The sequence below is a fragment of the Vidua macroura genome, chromosome 5, assembly GCF_024509145.1.
Source record: "Vidua macroura isolate BioBank_ID:100142 chromosome 5, ASM2450914v1, whole genome shotgun sequence".
Taxonomy (NCBI): domain Eukaryota; kingdom Metazoa; phylum Chordata; class Aves; order Passeriformes; family Viduidae; genus Vidua; species Vidua macroura.
Genome location: NC_071575.1, coordinates 19,903,360 through 19,922,162, shown reverse-complemented (window position 1 = coordinate 19,922,162; position 18,803 = coordinate 19,903,360).

Genomic DNA, 18,803 nt, shown 5'->3' with positions numbered 1-18,803 from the left:
TTTTTTAAACAAAAAGGCCTTCCCACAACCACAGTGAGGAGGGAGCCAACACCTCTTGACAAACAGTCATGTCTTAAGTGCACACATGGGAATCCTTTCAGCCTTGCTCCTGGAGAGGAAAAAAGCCTAGACTGCATACTGACCACATTGCTCAGTGTCAGTGGAAATGGAACCATGGGCCAGCAGCATTTTCTGCACAAAGATGGACACCAGCAGTTAACTCAAGCTTGCCAGCATGTCTGTGGGGTGTCTGGAGGTGCAGAGATCTTTTCCAATAGTGGAATCCAGGCAGGTGGGCTGGGAGACTGACTCAAAAGCAAGGAAAACTTTTCTCACCCTCCTTTGGCTTCAAACAGCGTCTCCCAAGAGCTTCCTCTGACCCTCCCCAGCTTGGTCACTGAGTTGACAAGCAGGTGGAACAGGACTTTGAGGCCAGCCAGGCCCTCCCTGCTTTGCTCTCTTTCCCTGGCTGCATAATGTGTCTGGGAGGATTATGAGTCTTTTTTATTACTATTATTGCTAATTTCCCTTTTGCCAAGCATTCAGGGACAGGGTCTTCAGAATGACAGCACACCAAGTGTGCCAGAGCCATTGCTGGGACAGGAGAGGGGAAGGAGCAGCAGTAGGTGCTCACAGGGAAGGGGAGAGCAGCCACAGCCCAGCCAACATAGTGTGAGCCTGCAGAGAAGCCAAGCAGGGCTGGACCCACTGGGGCAGAGAAAAATGCTCCCCTTCCTTCCCTCTCAGAAAGAGTGAACAGCACAGGGGGCTCAGGAAATGAGAGGGAGAGCCGGGACCCCTATGCTGCTGGAGACTGAGTTTAGTGCCCATTCCCAACTCGGATTGGCAGCGCTGGAGGCTGGAGAATGGAAAAGTTCAGGTCTCCAGTTCCATGTGCAGCTGCTGCCAGAAAGCATCAGACTAATGGATGCAGCAGGGTGGGAAGGGAAAAACCAGCACCAAGGCCCCTGGAGAGGAGGCTCCATGGTCTGGCTTGTCACTGTCAAGAAGAGGGTTGTTCCACAGGAGGGGACACTCCAGGTGTGACTCCAGCCCAGGTGTGACCCCCCTGTTCCAGATACAGCTCCTTGGTACCTAAGCAGAGACAGAGATGAGGCTGGAGATGAAGTGACCCACAAAGCAGGTGTCAAGTCTGTCTAGGAAAACTGGTCAGGAAGCCAGGACAGCCAGGGACAGGAACAGGCATGGATGTGCCTCCAGCACAGCTGGGCTAAATGGAGCGTAACATCAAGGTGTGTTCTCACACTTCGTGGAGGTCTGGGCTCCTTGTGAAATGCTGGACAGCACACAGCAAGGCCATGGAACTGGGCGAGGATGGTGGCACAGGACCAGTTTAAGGTCACAGTGCAGGGACAGGGAACTTGGAGCCAGGTTGGGATCATAACTTGGAAACAGTGCAGGCACATGAATATGCTTCAGAGACACAGAGATGAAAAAAGGCTCCCAGAGGCAGGCAGACATGGGGAGGAGTGCCAAAGCCCCACTGTGGAAAGCCAGGGAGTGGGAGGGGACATGGGAAAGCCAGTGTTGAGAAGCCATAGGGACAGAAAAAGGGGTGCAGTAGTACCGTAAGGTCACGAGGGAAGCATTGGGGTGCAAGGTCCATGGTCTTCCCCCCAAGAAGGAGGTGTGGGTCCAGGTCACACACAGCTCAGGAGCAGGATCCAGCACAGCTTGGGATGAGGAGAGCTCAGCTCAGGCCAAGCACACCCCCAACCTGGTCCCACAGGTGACAACAGGGACAAATTCCAGTCCCAGTCTTAGACAAGTGAAGATACTGTCAGGAGCAGCAGGAGACAGGGCTGCAGACAAGGCTGCAGCACAGGCCCAAGGTGCATCCTGGACACCAAGCTACCACCAGCTAAAGACTGGAGTCCACTTAGAACAACCAGTCAGGAAACCAGGACAGCTGAGGACAAGGCTGGGCACAGAGACACCTACAACAGAGCTCAGGCCAGGAAAGGGTACCTGGACCTGAGCCTAAATGGAGTTTATATGGGGTGAGGGTCCCAGGGGACCCTCATGAGCCTGTGCTCATGGCACTGCCAAGCATTAGCCATCCCCACGGCAGGATATTTTCAGCCTCTTTAGGGTGTGGGACCTGTAAATCTGTCCCTGGTGAGGCTCACCATCTGGGCAGGATGTTGATTACCTAAACCAGCCAGAGGGAAGAGGCTCAAAAGCCAAGACACACCTGAGCAACACGTAGTCATGCTGAACTATCCTTGCTTGGCCTAATCCTTCTTTCCCTCACTCTCTCTTACTCTCTGGAATGACAACGCAAGATACTGCCTCCATCTCTGAAACCTATGCCAAGAAACTTTTATTTTTAAATTCACAAACAATGACCTAGCAGCTGGTCCAAGGCTTTTTTTCCCCTTGCTAACGGAGTGGAAATTATATATATATTTAATTAGCTCATCGGAGCTAAATTTCCCTTCCCACCATTCTTCATTAAAGGCAGATGTAAAATGACCCCCGACTCCGACCCCTATTGAAGGGGGTGTGACCCCTCGCCATCTAACAGAAGTTTCCAGAAAGCCAGTTTCTCCCATCCTGCCTCTTTGCTTTGTCCAATTGTTGGTAAAGGGAGCCAAGAGTTTAAAATGCCATTTTGGCTGCCTCTCCATTATCTTGGGCAGACGGAGGGTTGAGATACCTCAGAGAATGGAAAAATCCTGATAAAGGGCTGTGGTACAGATATACCCTCACGTCTCACCAGCCCTTGGACCCAGCTGGGATCCAAAGATGCTTTCTTGCTGTTAAAAAAAAAAAAAACCCAAAACTATTTTTTTTTAAATACCACCCATCTCAAGTTCTGGATGGACTTGAAGTAAAGCCCAGCCTACAGGTCTTTAGCTTCTGCTCTCAAATATTAGCCCTTCCCTATGCACTGGCCATGTGCCATTCCAGGGCAACTCTCCTGACCTGACCTCAGGAGAGGGAGCTGCCTGCCACCTTCATGCACACCACACTGCTACCAGTGCCACCAGTGCCAGCAGAGGACCATGGTCACTGCACGAGGACTGTCTAACACAGGTGCATGCATTCAACCACCTGAGGCACAGCAAGGGGATTCAGTATTCTCTTCACACCTCTGAAAATTGTGTTGAAACCTGTAAAACCCTGTGTTTTCTTCATGTTCCCCCTGAAGATATTCCCTGAAGGCATTGCTTTTCTTCTCCTGGCCCCTTTTTTAGTTAAGGTACTGGGCTGACTGCCCTGTCCCCTAAAGTCCCGAAGTGGCGAAAAGAGCACACATCCCCTTTTTTCTGCCCTTTCCAGCCTGTCCAGATATTTGTGTGAGCAGCAGGAGACAGAATTCATGGCACAGGCATCCTGTACAACCACTGCTCCTCACCTTGAGAAGGGCCTTGTGCTCCAGGATTCAACAAGGCCTCCTCCTTTCTGCTGAAGCGACCAACCAGAGATACCTGAAACATGGATTCTGGTACCTTTGTTATACTTCAGTCTTTCTGCCATCCTTCTTCTCATTCCCTCCCCTCTCCCCACAATTATTTACGACCTGGATCTGGACCTGTCTTAACTAAGCAGAAAATAATAGCATGATGGATGCTTCTGGTATGTCTGGCTGCCACAGTGTCCTGGACTTGACTCTGAGCCATTGGTGGTGGTTGCCTCTTGCTTGGAGAGCATCCTCCAGGACTTTGAGATGAACAGTCCCTAGATGCATATGCTGTGAGTTAGACGCCCCCAGATGCCCCAGACTCCCCAGTCAATCTGCTTGGCATAGGTCCGGGACAGGACATTCCAGATGGGCTGTTTTGGACCTGGCAGCAAGTCTGGGCTTCTCTGCATCACTGGGGACCCATACTGGGAATGCCTCAAAGTTTGGGAATTGTTTGATCACTGCCTTAATCTCCTTCAATGTTTGAGCCACAATAGAAGGTCAAGACAGACGTAAAGGCCGGCTCCTGCTGCTGCTCTGGAGTGACTGTGAATAGGTCAGACTTATCTCAAGAAAACACAGCTCTAGGAATGGCACAGACCCTCTTGTCCACCTGTCTGGCCTCTCCTTCTCCTTCTCCTTCTCCTTCTCCTTCTCCTTCTCCTTCTCCTTCTCCTTCTCCTTCTCCTTCTCCTTCTCCTTCTCCTTCTCCTTCTTCCTCACTCCCTGCAGGACTCTCTGCAGGGCTGCCAGGGCCGCAGGAATCTCAGCAATGCTGGTCACACAAAGCCCTCTCCAGTGACAATAGCTCCTTCCTTCCTTCCCCCATTCTTCCTTCCTTACCCCATTCCTTCTTGCACCTCTGCAGCTCTCACACATTCCCAAAGTTGCTCCCAGGGGTTTCCAGAAACTCCTGAGCAAAATCCCGTTCCTGGCCTCCTCCCCCAGCATGGCAGGCCACAGCCATGCAGGGCAGCCAAAGGGGTGCTTTTGGGGAGGAGGGGTGTCCCCACGATGCAGCTCTGCTTGGGAACAGACATATTTACATGTCTGTCTGTGACTGAGGGTGTGGTTTCAAAAACTGGCACGAGTCACTTGGAAAAAAGCTTCTGGAGAAAGCAGCTCTCCTGCCTTCTCCCCTCTCCTTCCAGCTGTGCATTCTCTCTTTTTTTTTTTTTTTTTTTTTTTAATTTTTCCCCCTGGTTCATCCATTTTGCAGGGATTGTTTTCAGTCTGGTCAGCTCCAACTTGCCACCCTGCCACCTGCTCTCTCACGCTGACGTAGGAAGCTGGAGAGGGTATGGCTAGGCTGGAGGAACCAGCCCCTTTGCTGCCAGCAGAAGCCAAGACCAGCAGAAACCAATCCTAAAACCACTCACTCCCAATCCCTCTGTCTTCATACTGGGCAGTATCCCCACAGTTATGTGGGATAAATGTACCTGTGGCTGTGCCTCTGAGCAAAAGATGTTCCACACATCTCCAGAAGGCCACGTAAGTGTGTGCAGGGAGATTTTTGCTGCATAATTTCTTACATGGGAATGGATGCCATGCAAGTGGCCTCTCTATGGCCTCACATGTGTCCCTATATGGGACACAAGGCCAGTGGGATTATCTGTGTTTCTTGTGTGAGGCAGCCATACACAACTTTGCCTTTTCCTTACCCCAATAGAGTTTGGTGAGCCTGGAGCTGGGAATGAAACCCACACAAGCTGCTTTGTTCTTCTGAGACTAGGCTGAGGGAAGCGAGTCTGGAAGAAGCAGCAGGCTTGCTATAACCCACTCTCTTCTCCTCCTCCTCCTCAGCCTGTATAGGAGGCTGACACAGTTCCTATATAGGACAAGTTGCTGTTGCAATCAACTCTTAGGTTAATGAAACCCTGAATTAACCCCCATTTTCTCCCACCTCTTCGGGGAAACCGCCCAGCAGGCAAAACAAATCCTGAGTATCTCTTCCCTGCTCTGAGGGAGGTACATTCCCAAGGACACGTGTGGGAACTCAGGCTGGAGTGGCCTGAAGGTCAAGGACCAGTTGATAAGGACCTTTAAACCTTTAAACCCCACTGTGAGCACGTAAGAGCACCGGGACATTTACCACTCTCATGGAGGATGGTAGGAAGAGAGGGAGGGAAAGGCAGGCTTGTGTTTTTGGGATTCCTTCATCCAACAGACAGGGCAGCAGCAGATTAAGGGCAGTGAGATCTTTCAGCCATTGTCAGTGAGGTGTTTGCTGGCCCGGACATGCTGGTTCACTGGTGGTCTGAAGGGCAACCTGACTGACTGGTTTGGAATAAAACACTGGATTTGGAGAGAGGATAGTACCTTCCTTCTTGAGCTTTTATATCAGGTGCAGGAGGACTCCAGCTGCTGGCTTAGCCAGGGGTGGTAAGCACATTTAAAACCTGTCTATGCTGGACTGATCAGACCATTTTTCCAATATGGCATCTTTCCTCTTTTAAAGTTTGCACTGAGGTTCCTGCCTGACTCTACATGTTTCCAGGGCTATTTTTTTACCTTTAGCACTGATGGAAATCATCAATCTCGATATTTCAGTACATTAATACAATGTATGTGTTTTCCTGCCTCTTCTTCTGGATTGAGAGGTTGCATTTTAGATTGTGGTGGGGTTAGCAAAGTGCCTCTACCTGTGATGTTCATGCTAGGACACTGAGGGAGCAGGCCTCCCTCTCATTTGCACCTTTACTGCATCCTAGATCTGGAGTGATGCCTGACCTCCTTCTCCTGAGGGACTGAGCATGTCAGGAGCAAGGTGTTCCCTGGTCCTGTTTCAGCTCCAGGCAGGGATATAGCAATGGGTTCTGAATCATAAAGACCTGTGATTTTTGCCGAGAGGTGGTGCTAGGTAGAAATGTCAAACTTGGACTGATGTTTCTGAAAAAATGCAGGGAAGCTGGAAAGGGCCTGGGGGAGGGACCATGAGTTAAACAGAACAGATCCTTTGGTCCTGCCTGGCGTTAGCAGATTTAGCAACAATGGTAATATTCATCATCATCACAGCATTCAGATAGCAATTTCCATCTTGCAACTGCTGTGTGTGCCCTGACTCATTTATTTTCCCTGGTGAGACAGGGAGGAATTGTTAGTCCATGGCTAAGATGTGGGGAAACAGACATCCCAAGCCCTGCAGAGAGGGTCAGTTGTGGGGTTTAGTTGATAAAATGGTCCCTGCCTTCTAGCTCCACACCCAAAAGACTGTAAGAAAAATGCCCACTAAAACACAGCTACACTGTCACGGTACCCCAGCCACAAAGGATTTGATGATTCAAAGTGTGCATCTCTCCCAGACTATGTGAGATTTTTTTTTTTCCTAGCAAAGCTGTTTTGGTGCGTGGGCACATGGGAAGGATTTTACCACTACTGTAAGTTCCTAAAGTCCTGTTGTGGGTTTTAATTTCTAGTGCTGAGGCTCTGGCACCTTGCAGTGGGACTAAAGGGGCTAAGAAGCGTATCTAAGCACGGAGCCACCCGTGTGACGCACAGGCCACCGAGCACCATGAAAGGCAGGCTCGTGGCTGAAGCCTTTTTCCCAGGCCAGCCTCCCCCGCTCCCAGCTGTGCCGGGCCGGACCCTCTTTGCCGCGATGGGACCGCACGTCTGTGGCTCTGTGTCATCGCTGGCCATGCCTGCACCGAGTCAATAGCAGCCATTGTCCCGGGAAAGGTCACCCGAGCCAGGCACGCAGACTGCAGAGAGCGTGGAGGCTGCTGCTGGAGCAACTGAGCATGGGGAAGGGAAGCGGGGGCAGAGGGCAGAGGGGGATGAGGGGATAGAAGGAGCAAGGACGTCGGAGAAGGTCTGGGGTGCCTCCTGCTTGGGGGAGGTTTTGTGTCTGTACGCAGCGAGAAACTGGCCGATTTCCACAGGGTTAAACTTGCATTTGTGTGGGCAGCACCTGGACCCTTGTTGGGAAATACCTAACGCCATGAAGCTCAAGGCTTTCCTTGGCAATCTGCTTTTCCCATAGCTGGCTGTGCTTTTCTCTTCTTCCCATCCTGAACGCAGTGCTTGCAGGGCTTTAATGGCTTTAGCACCGCACCTACAGCCGACATCACCTAATCTCCTCTTACACGTCTCAGTCCCCAGACAAGTGCTGTGATTTACTCTGTCTGACCTCCTGCTGTGCCACACAGTGAAGGAATGTCCTCTGCACAGGATCCCATCACCTTTATCACCTTTATCATCCCAATGAAGTGCTATGTTCATAGTGCCAAGGATTTTTATGCCTGTTGAGCAAGACCTTCCGCTCCCTGGCCTGTTAGCATTGGGTCATTTGTGCTTTTTTCTGAAGCTTCACAAAGAAAGTGGAGCTGGAGCCATTCTGGCAGTCATTTCCTTTCCCCTCATCCCAGCTCTCTGGAAAACACACTGGAATTTCAGTAACAAATATTCCTCCAATTTCACGTTCAGATGTCTGGGTCGTAAGTCCCACCCCGGTTTCTGACACACAGGCTCCACTAGTCCAGAATGGGTGTCTGCCTCACCAGTTCCTGCGAGGATATCCATGAAACCCCTCACAAAGTCAAAGCAATTGCCAGCATTTTTTCCTAAACTATTCATAGTTCTGTAGGGTTTTAGTCAATGCTCTGGTAGCATATGCCATTGGGTGATCATCTTGCATTTGAACAGCTGCTAATCTCTGCAAATTTGCATTCACCGGGTTTTTTTAGCCTCCTCGTTAATCTCAAGGCATTTGGTTTTGGGGTTTCTGTAACAAGTATTTTTTAATTTTCGAGAGCAGTTCTCATTATCAGAGGGATCACCCTGGGACAACCATTCTCCAGGGAGAATAGAATGGAGATAAATTAGAGATGTGTTTAATTTTAATTCATTTAACATGCCCAGGATGAGCTGGAGGGTGGGCAGGGCAGCAGGCAGGGAGAAAGAAGAGTGAGAGCAGTTTGCCCCTGGGTACCTCTTGAGAGAGCCTGGCTCATTACGTTATAAGACATCCTCATTTAGGAAAGATCACAGTCCTGGGTTTTGCCTCAGACCCTGTGGAACCGCACTGTTCCCCTGGATATGCCTGCAAATCTCCACAAGGCTTTGGGATCCTTCTTCACAAACTATAGCCTCCCAACACTCTCCATACCCTTCTTCTGCAAGCCAGGGGAACAAAGAATAAGGGGGGGAGCAGAGCTGCTCTTCCAAAGTCAGCCTGCAGAAGGAGGTCCACCAAAGCGTGCTGCCAGCAGGAGACCCCGGGAGTGCAGAGCTCTCTGCTTGCACGGAGCTGGTAAAGCCTCCAGAGCCTGACTGCCCCTGGCTGAATCTGCTTGAACCTGCCCCTGTGCTCTGCCAGGCTTCTCTACATTGGCACCGTCTCCTGCTCAACGAAAAAAGAAGGGGACTTTCCCAGGCATTCTCCTGCAATGGTACCAAAATGAGGCAGCTCTGAGAGCAGACTGTTCTCAAAATTTCTCTCTGCCTTCCCCAGGCCTGACTCTGCAAGGAGCCCTGATGGCTGCAGTTACCGGGGTCAGAGTCACTCTCTTTGGCTGATATTTTCTTCAGGCTCCAGTTATGATTTCTGATCAATTTGATTCCAAATCAGTGTATCAACCACGGTCGTTCCTCAACTCTCAAGTCCTTCAGACACATGTTTCTTTGAGACACCTCAGTTACCAAGAAAAGGGTCAATTGCAACATCCAACATGGGAAAATGAGTGGAAATATTTGCACTTTCTTTGACTTTGGCTCTACAAAGATTTTCTCCCCCAACCCTGTGCTGAACAGACCCTTTCATTTTGGTTGATTTATGACTATTTCATTGGAGGTTTGCCTACCTAAAATCCCAAAGGCGCTGCCAGAAAAGGGCAAAAATTATGCAAAATTAAATATTTTCTTCAGTGTATTCATAATCCTGGGATCTTGTTGCCAAAATGAAGTGGTTCAGAGTCATATGAGATGTCTTAGGGTATCTGAGACACATGAATGGGGCTGGCAGATCTGCCATGGAAGTTACTGGAGCCTAAGACCGTCTGGAGTAGCAGCTGGAGGCCAGGCAGGATACACTACTGCATCTAAAATGAAACTGGAAACCAATATTTGGGCAACTGCATCAAATCCCAGCTGAGTGAGTTGTGAGTGTATCCTCAACTCGAGAGAAACAACCTCAGGATGGAGACAAATCTGAGAACTGAATAAATGTGCACTATCAAGCCTTGCAAGCACCCTGTCTTCTCTGCCAAATCAAATCCGGTTCTTGCACTAACTCTGAATTGAGCTGCTTGTCAGATCTGCTACAAAATAATTTCATCCCCGCTCAGGCTGGCCATCTGTTCACTCTTCGGATTCACATGATTTTATGCCACCACTCTGTAACCTGATGATCAATAGCTTCACCATTTCTGGCAGCTGGCGTGCTGCGTAAAATCTTTCCCAAGCACTCTTCTTACAGGGATGGGTGGAAGGGGCCTTGAGATTTCATGATGATGTTGACCAGCATTTTTTCCTGCCTCTGCTAGAACGGAGCATGGGTCTTTTTCATGTCTGCCTCTCCCTCATGTGGTGTCAGGGACTATTTCAGCTCTTCTGCCTGCCCTGAGGACCTCAGTGCTACAGGGGCATCCAACCACCTGCTGCTGCCTCCTCTCGCCCTCAGCCAGGGAGCCTGAGCCACTCTGCTTCTGTCGAGGGTTAATTGCTCTAGGCCACTGTGTAAACACCCTGTGACTTGCTGCAGGGCTGATAAGAGCCTGAGCTTTATTCCTCGGCCTCAGTTACCTGTTGCTGATCAATGCTGCCCTGAGCGGTGTCACTGTCGTGTGGCTGGGGCCAGCAGGCATTGTCTGTTCTGCCACCTGAGTGTGTGCTGGGAGCAGCATGAAACCACGGTATTCCCAAGATAAAGCAAAAGGCTCTCGGTTTCCTGCGGGGTCGTTGGTGTGTTGGATGAGGGCTGCAAAGCCCAGAGGTGCTGTGGTGGACACTTGGTAAGCACAGAGGTTCAGCTATGGCAGGGAATGTGTCCCTAAGGGTGTCTGGAGAGCTGCGGGGCCGGGAGCCCCCATCACACCCTCACACTGATGGGAGTAGGGAAGGAGAGGCCCCCTGAGGAACAACGGAGCATTGAGCTGCTGCCCTATCTCTCCAGGGGGAGGGAAGCGGAAAGGTGATAAGAGCCCTCTCAGATGAGGAATTCCTTCTCACTTTCCCCTTTTTGTTTGCCTTTCATCAGAGATAATGTGGGTCTTGGGCAGCTTACCTGGATGCTGAGCTGCAGCAGAAGAGGCAGCCAGAGCCAACCTGTCCCCCTGGGTACCCCTAGACCCATGGCTGCCACTGTCTCTGGTGGGTTCCCACAGCATCAGTCCAGCCATGGCCCCTCTCCTTCCCCACCAGCTGACCTGTGTCCTCGAGTCTGCTTGCATGACATCCCATTGATTTACATCAGTAGCTGTAACCTGAGGAGCAATTCGGAAAAGGGGAGCAAGATAATGGGCAGTAAAGCCGAGGCTGATAAAGGTGGCAGAATATTTGGGTAGCATTTCACAGCACAGGCACTAGCTTCCTGAGAGGGAGCAGGAAGCACCAGAATGCCTGACCATGCCATCCCCAGCCTGGGCTGTGCAGGCTTTGCGTGGCCAGGCCATGACCTTAATTCCCAGAGGCCCTGAGTCTGTCTCCTGTCCCCGCAGATGGGATGGGTTTGAACTGAGCAGAGCTCTGGGAAGAGAGGCACAGAGAAGCAGCACTACCAGACTCTAAGTCCCTTCTGCGACTGTGTGAACAATCTCCAGAAGGAGAGGCTGATTTCCAGCTGCCTTTTCTAAACCAAACCACTCTGATTGCTTAATCCAATCCCCTTGTCCTCTGCAGGACACAGACCAGGAAATCTTGCTTGCCAAGCCTTTTCCCCAGCCCATGTTTTTGTGGCTGTGGTGCCTCCAGTGACCAATCCTTGCAATGTGGCACAGTGAGGCACAAGCATGTTACAGGATCCCTGGGAAGTGGGAAGAAGATGGGAGACTTGCAAGCAGTCAGAGCCAGTGTCTTTTTTTCTGCAGAGAGGCTCAGCTGCACAGTGCTTGGGAACCCCAGAGCAAGGCTGGACTTGCCTCCTCAGCAGATGTGACTGACAAAGTTTGTCTGGAGATTTGGGCTGTGGTGGTGCCCCAGCTCCACACCTCCCTGCCTGCACCCCCTTGACAAGAGCTGGGATGTCAGTCATTGAGTCTGGCAGCTTGAGAGGGATACCCTGTCAACTTGAGGTGGGCACAGACATCCAGGCCAGGGTCTACCCATTGGTGTGAAGAAGAAAATGAGAGGGAAAAAAAAAACAAAGAGAAAAGTCTGGGTAATGGAGAAAGACCAAAGCATGAAGCTGGTGTTTTATCCTTGGCCTGGGCTCAAACCTTTGGAGCAGGAGAGGGATCCTTACTCTGTCCAGAGAAAGCTCTGGGAATGTCTCTTTGGTGCTGGAAAAGATCACAATTTGAATTCAGTCCTTTTAGGAAGGGACTTCTTCAGCACATCTTCCAGTGAGATGGCTTGGAGATTTCTCTGTCCCCTGGGATCACCAGTCCTTGTCACTCAGTGATGGGCAATGCCCAGTCCCCTGTGGTGCTGTAGATGGGACACATATGCTGGGATGCCCAGGGGTGGCCTTCTGGTCCCTCAGTTACTCTGGCCTCTGATTCATTCCTGCTGTTTGTTGCCAGTCCTTGCCAAAGGGAAGGCTGAGGAGAACATGGGAAGAGAGGGTGACTCATCCTTAAAGCCCAGGTGGCTGTCCTAGCTGAGGGACACCTGAAGGCTTCTGGCACCACAGGAAAGTGGTAGGAAGGGCAAACATTCCCAGAGAAGCCATGCAAAATAACGGTGGGAGAACAGGGTTTCCCTGCTGTATTGTGTGCCTGTGCATCTGGGAATCTCATCAAGCCCACGCGGCAGAATGAACTCATAGCCAGGGTGGGAAGGCAAACCCAGAGCCTTTGTCTGCCCTCAGGTCCCATCCAGCCACTGCTCTGGCTCCCTGTTGTGCTGCCAGTACTGGTAACTACTCAGTGGCATCCCCGACCCACTCGTGGTGGGATGGAAGGTAGGATGGTTCCCAGTTAGTACATTCCGGAAGGTGCAGGCATTCCTTCACCAGGATCTGTCACCTCCCTGCCACAGCCACCCCTGTGCCAGCACCTCCAGAGACCAAATGCTCAGAGGAAGAGGGGAGGATACATGATTTGGGAGAACAGAAAAAAGTGAGAAGGAACAAGAAGGTATGGATGAGGGCAGTGGAGATGGTGGGGCAGTTGAGGGAAGCTGGAGCCAGCCAGGGATAGCTTGGGGCTGGGTTATGGAGAAGTAGATGGGATGGAGGTGGAACCACTGCTAATGAATACTGTACTCGACCTAGCAATTGAGATAGATTGTACACAAGATTAGAGGTCATGGAAAGTGTATTACAAGCTCTGCATTGCTTTTATTCACTGGAGACTTTTGGAAAAACAAGCAGGAAGGCAGCACAATGGGTCCCCCAGCTACGGACATCTCAGCACACATTTGAAAGACAATGGAGAAAACTATTAACTCCAAGAGTCCTCTATCCTGTCTGCAGTAAGATGCATTCCTTGTTTGGCCTGGATAGGAACTAGGTATCAAACAGACAAAGCCAATTAAAAAAAAATCTCGTAGAAATTTCTTCAGGGGAAAAAGGGGGTTGGGTAGAGGGGAAGAATGACGCAGCTGCCAGGATTAAGCACAGCCTGAGTAAGGGCCTTCAGCAGATGTTGACTGGCAAAGGAAGGCAGGTTTTCACATAGCCTGGTGCTTTGGGATCTCTCTATCCTAGATATGGAATGCTTTGTTTTGGTCTGGCTACTGGTCCCCAGCATTCCCAGCCAGGGCTGCAGAGTGATCCCATTCAGCCCCAGAGCTGTTCAGGACAGCTGTTCAGGGCAGGGAGCAGCAAGGAGAGTCCTGGGGACCCTCAGCTTCTCTTCTTGCTCTGGCACTTGGCCTTGACTGGAAGGACAAGGTCAGAAGCTTCCTTGCTTAAGGTCTCCACAAACATCTCTCCAGAAGGGAAATCTGCATCCTGTCACCTGTCTTAATTAGAGAGATTATCTAATGAAATTGCTCTTCCATCAGTATTCCTCTTTCTGATAACAGATGGTGGCTTCCTTTCCCAGGAACCAGGAAAGCTGTGCGTCTCTCAAGTTCTACCATGTTCTTGCTCATGACCACAGCCCCCTCTCTTTGGATAACCACCAGCATTTCACAGGGCTCTACTGCGGATTTTAAAGTTCAAACAGTCCCATTTGTCCACTGGGTGACTGAAGGGACCCTAAGGGGCTGCACCACCTTCCCTGCCGGAGGTAACATGAGTCCTTCAGCCATAACTTTTCTGCTAGACAGAGGCAGGCCAAAAAGCATGGGCACAGACCCTCAGGACTTCTGATCCTTGTGCTGGCAGGGCTTCCCCCACCTCCCTGGGAAATTCCTGCTGGGGTTCACTTGAGCAATTGCAAACTCTTGCACAGATGGGCAGCGGAATTGGACAGGCTATCGTGCTTGAAGGGTTCAGCATGATGTTCAGGCTGGCTCCTGCTTCCTCTGCTGCTGCAGCACAAGCCTATTTACTCTTCCAAATCCCTAAAACCCATCGCATTGTCTCTTTGACTTCTTGGAGATCTGCAATCTCATGATCCTGCCATTACACCACCCCCTGCTCAGTCTTGACCCATGTTTATCCTGTTTGTTTGGGCTTAGAAGCTTTCATTTGCTGCTTCTCATGTTGAAAAAAAAAAAAAAAAAAAAAAAAAAGGGCAGGGGGAAACCAGTGCTGTAGTCAGAGGGAGACCAGGAAAAGTGATGGAGCTGGGGAAAGGTTTGGGGCAACCTCTCCTGCTGCAAGCGACCCTCTCACCTCTGCTCCCCATGGGGCCCTGGGGAGGTACTGTCACATCTTGGCTCTGGAGGAGAGGGGATATCCTTAACATAATTTCTTAAGGTATTTTGGCCAAGCATCCTGTCCCCTCTTCCTCTCCCTGAGTTCCTGTCATTTGCAATGGCCAGTGACCTCAGCTTGCACAACAGGTTGTTGAATTCAGAGGTATGAGACCATGAAACCTCCCCATGGTTCCTTCGGGGCCTGTGGGCTACTTGGTTAATTTCCTAAGTCTAGAAATAACCTGTTATTTCAAAAGATCAATCCCAACCTTGAAATTAGCCTCCTCAAGAGTGCTGTTTTTGTTGTTTTGACTCACATCCCCCCTTCCTGCCCCAGCCTGGAAGGTCTCAGACCCTAATTTAACCATGGGTTGGTGGGATGCTGTGAGGTTGCAAAGCACTGGAGAGTCTCTTGTTGAACAGATCCTCCCTGGAGAAAAACAAAGGTTTTGCCATTCTCTACCTTCCAGCTTTCCCTCACATACCTCAGCAGTCCATTTCCATTGCCCTCTATCCCTCAAGCTTGCTTTTGGGGGTACCTCTGAGGTCCCAGGAGGTATTCTGAGCACCTACTCAATTCCCAGCATGGTCACTGGAAGAGAAGTCTTCCCTGGCCCAAAAAGACCCCTGCTCTAACCTCCATTCCACACATGCCATTGCTGATCTCCCCTTCCTCTGCACACCCTTCCATGTGTCCTTTCCCAGCCCTGCTCCTGGACACACATGACAGTCCCAGGTTTGTTATGCAGTAAAATATGCCTCCATCCCTGCTCTCCAAAACACCCCAGCCCCTGACTACATCCTACTCCCTGGGAGCACCTTATCTTCATGATTCCCAGCCCTCCTGAGCTCGGCAGCCTGACCCCTCCTCCACCACTTGCCCCAGGAAAAACTGTTCAATATGAAGAGCAGCAGTGCTGGATCCTGCTTCCAGATTAGCATTTATCTCATGCTGGGCTCCATCCCTCAGAATCCAACACACATCCTTAAACCTTTTGTATTCTGCATAAACATTTTGCCCAGATCTTCTAAAGGGCCAGGCAAGAGAGGAAGCAATGGTCTCCAAAGAGTGTGAAACCTTTGCGTCATGGTCGTATCCCCTCATCCTTCACGGATGCTGAAAAGTCCGGCTGTGCAACACTGCATGAGGCTGCACAGGGAGCAGCATGAGGTATGTAGGATGGGAATGTGTGTGAAAGGCCAAGATGTGCCAGTGATAAATGCAGAGCATTGATTTCCTACATCCTGAGCCCCCAGTTTCCCACCTGGGTCCCACAGAGCATCCCACAGGACACCCCACACCTGCGGCATCCTCCCTGTAACTGGAAGCTCAGGAACCACCCACTCACCATGGCTTTCCCTGCCTTCCCAGGTGGCCAAGCCCTGCCTGCCTGGCAGAGCTGGGCTTCTGGATTCACATATGCAGAGTGAATGTGGCCCATCCAGGAGGAAGAGCAGGTGTGGATAAATTTGGAGCATAAGGAGGCGGAAGAGTCCTTGCAGCCTGGAGGAAACCAGCTGCCAGTGCTGGGGTAGCACAGGGGAGGCAGCAGCAGCAGAGCACAGGGCAAGATTGCAGGAGCTGGGGGAGGCTCAAACGAGGAAGTTAGTGAAAAGCATCTGGAGATTTGAGGTCAGGTAATTCCTCATATAGCAGTTCCTGCACCGCTCTGGGAACGGACAAACAAGGCCTTCCTTCCTCCCAGCTTCTTCCTCCTCAGCAGCTCTCCTTTTCAGGAGAGGCAGCCAGCCAGCCCTCTCCTCCCACATCGCTGGCTGCATCCCTTGGGGTGACTCACCTGGCCCTTGGTGTGATCCAGGGCTGTGCACACCTCCCTGCCTGCTGTGGGACGTGTGAGCAGTGTGGGCACAGGGACATGCCTGGGGCCACACAGCAAACGGTGGTGTCCCGCGGCAGCACAGGGTGGCCAGGCAACAGCTGGCACTGCTTTGGGCAAAAGCTGGAAAGCACCTGCCAGCCTCCCAGTGCAGTGAGGTGTGGCTGCTATTTTAGGCTGGGAAAGCACAGGAGAATGGATCTGAACTCTCCCTGCAAAGCTGCGGTGGGCACTCAACCAGGTGTCAGCTCCAGCACTGGTGAGCCCAAGTGATGGTGCTATTTTAGGAATGTATTCTTTTCCCCTGCTAGGCTATTTTTGGAGGCTGAGTAGGTACCAAAGGGACCCAGATATGTTGCAGATAAGGGACTGATGACATTTTGACGCTTATGTTCCAGCCACAAACACTGCTCACAAAGGCAGACCCTGGGGATTGGAGGCACTCCTGGCAGCAGCAGCAGCAGCATCCTGGCTGTGCTGCCCTTTCTGCAGGCAGCAGGGTAGGGGTGCTGTAAATTTCCCCCCGGCAGTGTTGCCCCAAATGGTTCCGTGGTCCCCAGTGTCCCACAGCATCACTCAACTTCATGACATCACTGGCGGGGGAAATCTTCCTCCTTGGCTCTGGAGCAGGCAGTGCACGTGCCATGGGGATGGGGTTCTACATCTGATGGAGCTGGAATGGGCTCTCACTCCTGAACCACAGAAGGATCTGAGATGCAAGCGCTGGCCCTTGTAACCGAAAATGTGTCTTCATTGCTTACAGCTTTGGTACACATCCTCTTCTTGGAATTAGGGATATGGGAGTTGGATGGGGCGAATTACCTTGGCACAAGTGTGTTGAGGAGAGGGCTGTGTCCACTGTCATCACACTCCACTGCCACATGCAAGGCCAGGACTTAGAGAGCGTCCCAGCCCAGCCTAGCTGAGGCTCTTGCACCCCATAGGGCCAGCAGCTAGGAGACCCAAGGGCTTTGCTCTGTTCTGGGAGAGTGGATTTCCTGCCCCAGAGCCACATGAAAGATCCCTTGGCACTCAGGATGCAGCACTCCTGACCTGCACCTCCAAGAGAGGAAGCACATGGGGGCTTCCTAAGGACCTGGAAGGTGCCATGGATGGGGATGAGGACAGGGACAGCTTGTGACCCTGCTAAGCAGGGGTTTGCATGCTCCTCCTGGCCCTGGGTGAGATTGATGCCAGGCCCTCTGACCTTTTTACTCAGAGTTTCCTTTTGTGCCTGTGGGACAGAGGGCCTGTTGTGTGTGCAAGGCACGGGGACAGCCCCCTGGCATTCGGGAGTGCTGGAGGGGACAGCTTTGAGGCAGCAGTGAGGCTGGCGCCCACGCTGCCACCAAGTGTTGTGCTGTTCCCATGGCCACCCTCGCTCCACCATGCCAGCCAAAGCTTTTGCAGCAGCTGGGGATAGAGTAGAGGACATGCCCCCAGGTCACCCTCTCCAGGGCTTCTCCATGGCAAGAACATCAGGCAGTGTTAGTTCACAGCTGCCTCCTCTCCTCACCTGGGGACCCCTCAAGGTCTCTTTGCACCCCAGAACTCAGTGCAGGAGGTTGGGCTGGGAGGTGCAGAGTGCTGGAGGAATGTGAGGTGTGCCGTAAGCTGGGACTGAGACTACTTGTCTGGGCTGTCTCCAGCACAAATTCATGTCTAACTCCTTCTGAATGTCTTTGTTCCCCTCAGTGGCGTCAGCAGCTCTTCGCTCTCTCCAGGAGATGATTCTGCTTCCGTCGCTAGCGTTTCCTGTGTTTCTCCCCCCTCACTCCTGTAGAGCCAGGCAACACCAGCACAAAAACAGGATTCGAGTGGCTGGAGAATTATCCTGATAACAATGACCAAGGAGACAGTGCTCTGGATGGGACCCTCCCTAGAGTCAGCCCTCCAAACAGCTCACACCAACCTTTGGCACCCCCTTCTTCCCTGCCCCCATGGCTACTTGTGCACAGGGGGGATTTCAAGCAGGGGAATGAGCAGCCAGAAAGGGGAACTGCTCCATGCTGGCAGGTCCTTCCATCCCCACACCTTGGCCATGGTGGCCAGGCAAAGCAGCTCTGACGCTGTCCCCAGCTGCTGTCCCCATCACCAGTCAGCAGAGCAGCAAGGTGCTGTCCCATGCCCTCCCTTGCCATCCCAGCTCCATTTCCCAGGGGATAGAGCATTTCTGGGAAGCAGGCAAGGATAATTGCAATCTGTCTTCATCCATGAACAGAGCTGAAGGCAGCTCAGGCTTACAGACAGGGCCAAGGGAGCTAATGCCTGCAGATGTGCCCCCATGCAGCAGGAGTCCTGGACCTGTATGTCCACCTCTCCACCCCAGGCACGCCCAAAGGAGAGCTGGGATTGCTTAGCATCCCACATGCAGATCTGAAATTTAGGGAACCCTCACTAATGGCCCAAAACGTTTGCCTGGATTTCCTGAAGAAGTTCCCATCCCCAGCTCTTGGCCACCACTTCCTGAGGAGGAGCTGCCGCCCTCCCAGCGCGCTGCCGGCGCAGCTGGGGCAGGGGAAGAAGGAGCCCGAGCGAGCCTGGCTGATGGTGCCTGGAGCGAGCGAAGGAGCACATGCACAGACTGATCTGCTGGCAGGTCTGGAGGCAGCAACAAACACTGGGAAGGA